The sequence below is a fragment of the Desmodus rotundus genome, chromosome 1 (genome assembly GCF_022682495.2).
Source record: "Desmodus rotundus isolate HL8 chromosome 1, HLdesRot8A.1, whole genome shotgun sequence".
In the NCBI taxonomy this organism is placed as follows: domain Eukaryota; kingdom Metazoa; phylum Chordata; class Mammalia; order Chiroptera; family Phyllostomidae; genus Desmodus; species Desmodus rotundus.
In genome coordinates, this window is record NC_071387.1 from 104,268,251 (window position 1) to 104,276,978 (window position 8,728).

An 8,728-nucleotide genomic window follows, 5' to 3' on the forward strand; every position below is an offset into this window, starting at 1 on the left:
CAATACATGAAAATCTGGAATTCAAAATCTGACAGAATTTGATACTTAGAGCACCATTGCAGGAATGAATAAGTGAGGATTCCGACCAAGATGGAGATGTAGATAGATATGCTTCACTTCCTTCCACAACCAAAAGGATAAAAACCAATTTAAAAACAAAGAATAACCAGAACTGCCAGAAAAACATTTGCATGGAAGTCCATCAACCAGGGAGTTAAAGAAACATTCAACCACACAGTAGGAGGGGCAGAAAGGACACACGGCAAGGCGGTGGCTGGTTGACTGGCATGGGCAAGGCAGTAGCTGATGGACCACGTGGGCAGTCCCACATTCCAGAACAGACAAACCAGGGGGGACAACAGGGTAGCGAGACAGACCACAAAACCCAGGGCTTCAGAGCAGGAAACTAAAGACTCAAAATCCCAGGCTGTAAAAACATCTGTGGGGGGTTGGCAGCAGGAAAACCTCCCAGCTTCACAGGAGAGTTCATTGTAGAGACCCACAGGGTCCTAAAACATACACAAACCCACCCACCTGCAAATCAGCACCTGAAAGGGCACAGCCCACTTGTGGGAAGCAAGGGAAGTGGTGGAAAGTGGGATGACAGCAGAGCAAGTGGCATTGTGCCCTCTCTGACCCCTCCCCCACAGGCAGCATCACGACGCAGCAATGTGGGTTGCCCTGTACTGGCAAATACCTAAGGCTCTGCCCCTTACATGTAACAGGTGCTCCGAGACAAAGAAATATGATCTGTCAGGTTGGAAATGCTGGAGGGTGAGGGAGGTGATGCAGGGAGGAGGGGGAGAAAGGGGAGAAAAGAATTGGGACAACTGTAATAGCATAATCAATAAAATATACTTTAAAAAAAGAATGAACAAGTGAGACAGCTTATTGGGAAGAACCATGGCAAGTAGGGATGTCATTAACTCCTTTCTGGGAGGGAGATGGAGACAGAAATAGAGATTGGGCATCCTCTCTTAATAGTTACAGTCATTGAAAGAGCCAAGCTGAACATGAAGGGCTTTGAAAGCAACAGGAATGAAACAGCAAATTTTAAGGCAAAGCTTAAACCACAACATTAGTGCAAGTGTTTGACCTCTAACAAAACAATCTTACAGAAAGATGTGCAGGGTCCAGGATACTTAAAAACTAAAAACCTGTGCCTGACATGAACATATCTTGCTTCTACTGTCTGGCACCCCTTTTCCATTCTTCTCATCATGGTACCAAGTTCTGGAGGGAATCTGCCATTTCCACATTCCATGTGGGCCTCATACAGCATTAAATCTCAAATCCTGGCTTAATACATGGCCCAGGACTGGTCAATAAAAGTACTTCACCACCCTGAACTCAATAATTGGTTCAGGGATGAAATAGCCAAGCCAACCAGAAGCTTCCCTGGAACTCTTTCTAGATGCTAGATTTTTCTCTGAAAATAATTTCTAAAATTACTGCAGATTCTAAGTTGCCAGTGATCACCTTACTGATTGTCTAGGAGAGGAGGTAGGCAGAGGCAGAAACAGAAACATGGAAAGCCCTGAAGATATAGTTCAAATCCCTGTATTCCTTGTATCTGAAGCGCCTGATCCACCCCCAGCAATGCCTACTTATGTGAGGTAATCCATTCCCTCTCTGTATAGGACTTGGATTGGGTTGGGTTTCTGTCATTTGCAACCAAAAGCCTTTACTAATGCATGGGCCCACAGAAGGTACAGATTTGATAGATGTTTTTCCATTAATTAAACCTAAATTATTTGCCTCTGACAGACAGGTGAAATGATGGTTTTTAGTTACTAATGGAGGGTTTGGGAACAGAGTGATTTTTTCTTTATGATTTTGTTAGCAATTAAAGACTAAAACAAAAAATGGAAGGGAATTTAGACTTTTTCAATATTTTGGCAGCTGTCATATTAATATCTGGAAATAGGTAGCCCAGAAGTATGTCTTCTACTCTAAAAATCCTAAAGTTCACACACAGAGTCCCCAGTAATTATGACCACACTAACATCATAACTCTTATGTAACTGACATGTGGAAGAATTGTATTTTGAAATAGGAGTTGTGCTCAAAGTTTGCCATTCTGGTAGAACAATCAGCTATCTTATCAGAGTTTTCTCAATTCTCTCTCATTACCCATGTTAGGGAGAAGCTAAGGAGTCTTCAAAACTCCAAAATAATTGTCCCAGGTGATTGGCATTTACTTCCAGGATAAATACAACACCAACCTTAGCATGGAGATTGCTATGCCTGCTCTGTGGACTGTCAAACATGGTATGAGGTCCTAAAAGTGAACAAACAACCCAAAGTGAAAATTTACTTTATTCAAATTCTCTGTAGATCAATGTAATCATCTGTGAAAATAAACCATGGAAATAAAGATTTAGGGTATTTGCATAATGTGAGCACATTTTCATGGTGAGAAAGGGAGACATGCTAGGGTTGTGAGGATAGATCTATAGAATGTGGGATTAAAATGGTTAATAAAGTGGGGGGACGGGAGCTTGAGTACAAGATTTCTGGCCTGAGAACCTGAGTGCAATGTTAATCATCAGAATTATGAACTGGGCATGGCTTCAGAGAGAAATTAAGGGGGAAGAGAGAAGACAGGAGTGGGACAAGGGTGGAATCTTAGGCAGAGGAGCCAAAGAAGGGGACACTGAGGGAAAAAAGGACTGCCAGGAAGATACAGTCTCCTGGAAGTCAAGAGAAGAGAAGGAAGGAGAGAAGAATGATAAGAGAAATTACAATCATTTTGTAATGGAGAAAATTAAGACTCAGAGAAAAAATTTACTGCCCATAGGTAAAAAGCATCAAAGCAAGGTCTGAGACTCTCCAGTTCCAAAGACCATACTCTTTCTATGATATTATCTGTCTCACAGATGAGACCCAGAGCAAGATACAGTCTCAGAAAACCCATTGGTCTGTAAACATTTAGAATATCAAGCTGTGTGATGGGGATGAAAGATGGCATTTAATGAGAGGAGAAGCCAGATTATAAAGGATGACAAATGGCAGCAAAGGAATAGAAAAGAAATTTTATGAAGGTGGCTCTATGAAAACAGAGAGGACAGTACTATTACTGGACAGTAGGTTGAAGAGAGAGATATTTTAGGTCTATGATGACCCAGAAGCAGGAAGTAATATCATGGTGATATAGAATTTGGGCTCTAGAATTAATGAGGAAACTCAAATCTGGACTCCGGTATTTATCCATGTCATAAAATAGGGGATCTCAGCTGGGGAGGTTGTGTCCTTCATGGACATGGACATGGAGACATTTTTATATCACAACAGGGAAGCAGGTGCTACTGGCCTGTAGTAGGCAGAGGTCAGGGATGCTGCTCAGCATTCTGTAATACACAGGGAAACCTCCCTACAGTATAATTGAGGACCAAATGGCCAGAGCAATGAAACTGAGAAACTAAGTTATAACAGGAATATTTCTTAAGCTCTTTAGAACTAGGCTTCTTCAGCTGTAAGGAATGATATGTGTTGCTTCCTGGTCAGTTGGGAATTTAATGAGCTAACACATGCAAAACATGGAATCAGTCACTGATTCCATGAAACATCCTCAGCTCCATCATCATCATCATCATATCCGTCATCATTTTTACCTTTTTGTGTGTGATGAGCCAGGATGTTGACTTAAACCATATGGAAGAGCAGGGTTTACTTCCGGTCAGAAAGATGGTAGCTTTGAGTGTGTGTCAGGGCTTGCTTTCCAAGTCCTCCTTTGTGGGGAGCAGTCAGGGTCATAGGGACAGCAGAAGCTTTGTTTAGAGAGGGGTACATTTTTTTTTCTTCCATTGGATGTCCCAGCTTCAGATATAGAAACACTCCCGGTAGAAGCACATTCCTGAGTGGAGAGAAGCAGTGCTGACCATCACCTGGGTCAGAACAAAAACACTTCTGACAGAAAGGCTTTCCAGGCAATTGAGTGGATTCCGTTCTGTTGTTGCTGAGGGCATGCTGGTTTGCAGCAGAAGGAATGGAGATATTCCCCGGGGGTACTGTCCATCAAAGGAGAAAAGCAGATTATTAACAAATGAAAATATGTATATTTGGATAATTACATTTGTTATACCTGTATATTTTTTTGTTCTTTAAGATGGCACAAAAAGAAATTGAATAGATCTTGGGAAATGTGATTGTTTTGTTACCAGGCTGGAACAAGGTCTCTCTCTTTGTGTGTGTGTGTGTGTGTGTGTGTGTTAAATAAAAATTACCTGCAAAACAGCTAGGCGAAAGAGGTACATTTGAAAGATTCCTACTCTAGTCAGACTCACTTAGCCCCTTAATCCCTTACATTGGCAGTTGAATCTCAAGGACGGTTCTGGTGCACAGAGGAGCAATAAACAAACACAGCCCAGGGCTCCTGGCATCATGGAAAAAAAATCACCCATTCCTTGTAAATAGATTGCAATAAAACAATAGCGACTGAACATTTAGTGGAAGAGAGAATCAACCAAGAGGAACTCTGACTCAGTGGCCTTTAAGCTACAGAAACAAACAAAAGAACATTGCAATGGACTCAGATGAATCCTTTAAAGACAACCAGCTTTTGAAGGCTTATTAATCAACCTCTCGGGCAGAATCCCAGACTATTTTAACTGGAGTGAAGGTAAAAGCAAATAATGAAAAAATAGTCGATCAATCACCCAGAAGATGTGTGTGCCGGCGTCAACAAACTTTTTTTCCCTGCCTTGTTTTCATGTCTCCACACTAGTCAGATTTAACATCTGTCTTTCACAGCGTAGGTAAAAGAAAAAAGAAGACATGCTGTTTGTTATGGACGTCTGTGGCAGTCTTCTCAGAATTTCCTTTTTATTCCTCTTGTCCAACAACACCTGATTTTTATTTGGAGACTTTTATGATTCTGACTTACCCCTCAGTGGGAAGGGTGTGGGTGAAGCACAGGAGACAGGGTAAGCCAAAGGGGTTATTCTTCACATCCCCTCTGGCCACAGTGATTGCTTCACTAGATAACAAAGGATCTAATCTGGTCTTTTTTTTTTTTTAATGCCAGTCAATACACTGTCCTCACTTTTAGTCAGTTCTAATGGGTTTTCTATTACTCACAACAAAAAGAATCTTGACTAATGCAGTGGTCCCATATTTCAGTGTCTCGGTGACTCAAATGCTTGGTTAGTGTATTAGTTTTCTATCACTGCTGCAACATACCACAAACTTAGTGGCTTAACACAGCTCAAATTTATTATCTTCGAGTTCTGTGTGTCAGAAACCTGACTTCAGTCTCAGTGGACTAAAATCAAGGTGTTGGCAAGGCTGCGTTCCTTTCAGCAGGCTCTCGGGAGAATTTGTTTCCTTGACTTTTCCAGCTTCTAGAGGCTGCCCACATTTGTGGACCCTTTCTCCATCTTCAAGGTCAGCAATGTAGCATCTCTCTGACCTGCTTTCATGGTCACGTCTCTTTCTTTGCCTCACTTCCTTTGCCTCCCTCTACTTTAAGGATTCTTGTAATGATACTGGACTCACCTGAATAATTCAGGATATTCTCCCTATTTCCAGGTCAGTTGTTCAGCAACCTTAATTCCACCTGCAACTTTAATTCCCCATTGCCATGTCAGGTAACATGTCTGCAGGTTCTGGGAATTAAAACATGGGCATTTTTGGGGAGGCATTCTGCCCACTACAGTTAAGATACAGTAGTTTTCCCTTATCCACAAGGGATACATTCCAATACCTCAAGTGGATGCCTGAAACTGAAGCAGGGTGCAGCCAAGAGGAGGGCCCTAAGAAGGGATTTGTAATGGGGTCCAGGACTCGGGGTGTCCAGGAAACATTAGAAAAATGTATATAGGATGTCCTCACCCCTACAGGCCTGAGCCAGGGGGGATGGGACACATGGAACAGGGCCATTCAGAGCTGTTTTGGGTAGCAACAGCTTTGTAGCTAACCCCTGGCAGTCATTTAACATATCTATAACCTTTAACTGGTTTCATGGATATGTTAAATAGCTGTGGCCCTGCTTTGAGCCAGGGAGATGGGAGTGGCTTCCACCCAAGATGGGACTGGGAAGCAACTCCCCCTGGTTACAGGGCCTGCGTGAGAGCTTGGAGATGATTGGCTCCAAGCCATGGGGCCACACCTGCCCAGACTTACTATGGCAGCCCAGTAAAGCTGGAAGAATACAGGGATGCTGGCAGGTGTAGCTGACTGTAGGAGGAGTCGGAAATGGGCTGCAAAGGAAGATGGGAACTGGGATTTAAACCTAGGCCCGGCAGCCATAGGTAAGAAGAGAGACCATGTGGCTCTGAAGGGAAGAAGAGACCATGTGGCTCTGAAGGGAAGGAGAGACCACGCGGCTTCAAAGAGTAGGGAGGACCACAAGGTTATGGGGGAGAAAGAAGAGACCATGCAGCTCTGAAGGAAGGAGTGAACCACGAGGCTCTGAAGCAAGTAGATAGATAGAGGTCCATGTGGTTCTGAAGTGGGGAAAAGGACCACGCGGTTCTGAAGGAGAGTAAAGAGGACCACGAGGTTTTGGAGTGCTTCTTTTTGCCACGTGGCTTAGGCAGCTGAAGAGACTTTGCCGGGAAGACAAGGGGAGAAAGGACTCTTGCTGCTGGGCCATGAGAAGGTGCCACATGGCTTTGGATTAACTGGAGATCGCAGCAGCCACACAGCTGATGGTGCTGGGAGCCTGAATCACGGACTTCTACTTCTTTTCCTGAGACACGGTACCCCGGACTGGCCAGAGGGAGAGGGAAGGACTGTGCATCTGTGGGTATTCTAGAGGACTTTAGTATCTTACTGAAGACATTAGGTCATTATTCTAAGTTTGTGTAACTTTTGAATAAACAATTCCTTTCCTTTTCACCAGTCTCTGGCATTGAGAGACGTCTTTCCTCTGGCGGCGGGCATTGCGAACCTAGCAGGTGGGCGTGGGGGGAAGGAACCTCCAGAGACAGAAAGGCGGAATCCTTTCTGTAATAATTTATCGTGAACCACCCCCCCCTCCTGCTCTGTAACAAAACCACAGATAGTACTGAACCCTATATATACTATAGTTTTTCCTATACATACATAACCATGATAAAGTTTAATTTATAAATTAGGTACAGAGATTAATGATAATAATTAATAATAAAACAGAACAACTATAACAATATACTGTAATAAAATTTTGTAAATGGAGTCTCTCTCTCTCTTGCTTTCTCATAACCCGTCTGATAACCAAGACAGCTACTAAATGACTAACAGGTGGTAAGCATATACAGTGTGAACATACTGGACTCAGGGATAATTCAGGTCCTGGGGGGGACAGAGAGGGATTTCATCATGCTACTCAAAATGGTATACAATTGAAAACTTATGAATTGTTTATTTCTGGAATTTTCCATTTAATGTTTTCAGACCTTGGATGACCACAGGTAACTAAAACTGCAGAAAGTGAAGCCACAGATAAGGGGGACTACTGTATTTGGGGATCTCTTCTGTGACACATACACACAGCCTCCATGTTGGCTGAAGTAGTAGAGATTTGGAGTCAGATGGAGTTTGTTAGATCTATTTTTTATGAAGTTTTGTTATTTTGAAGTCACCATTTTAAATGTCTATGTAGAAGCATTTATATGTGTTAGTTTTTGAGGTTTTTAAAAATTTATCAAGCACTGTGTAATACAACATCTGTGTCCTCCACCTCATCCCCGACTCGTGGGGTGAGGGATGTGATAGAAGTGAGGGAATCAGCACTGGGAGATGAGGGAATAGGGAATGAGGTGGGCAATGGTGTGTCTCCTCTCTGTAAACAGGGGGAGGTCCAGGCTATATGGGGCCTGATAGTTATATAATTTCAAATGCCCTCTTTATGGAAAAAATATAAAATTATGAGCAAAGGTATGTTACAAAGCTGGATATTTATTTAGAATGAGAACATAAATCAAAGCAAATTACAATTTTTACAAGCTGACAACAAGCACAAACATCAAACATCACAAAATCCAGAAAAATATATAATATATGAGGTCTGTCCAGAAAAAGTCCAGCCATTGTTAATATAATGAGAATGGTTTGGCAACATCGATGTAACCTGGCAGCCAAGGACAGTGGACTAACTGAGTGGGCAGAGCAACAAAGCTGCATCAGATTTTGCATTAAGCTTGAACGTTCCTCTATGGAAACTGTTGGATGATTCAGAAGGCCACAGCTATGGGCAACTGGTGATTGGCAGCTTCATCACAACAACGTGCCTGCTCATGCACCACGGTTCATGCAGAGTGTTTTGGTGAAACATCAAATCGCCCAGGTGACTCAGCCCCCTACAGCCCAGATTTGATGCCCTGAAACTACTGGCTTTTCCCAAAACTAAAATCACCTTTGAAAGAGAAGACATTTCAGACCATCAGTGAGATTCAGGAAAATACAACAGGGCAGTTGGTGGTGACTGGGAGAACTGTGTTAGGTTCCAAGGCGCCTACTTTGACGGGGACTGAGGCTTCGTTGTCTTATCTGCAATGTTTCTTGCGTCTTGTATCTTCTTCAGTAAATGTCTGTATTTTTCATATGACATGGCTGGATACTTTCTGGAACAATCTTGTATTCTCTTTAGCATTTCTCTGAAACACCTACAAAATACTGTTTTCCTTTAGTGCTTTTTCATAGGATAACAATTTTTATATTTTTCATGGAGAGGAAATAAATATAACTGATTTGGATATTTTTCTATTATTATTGATGGCTGTGTTTCATAGAACATGTGACTTCA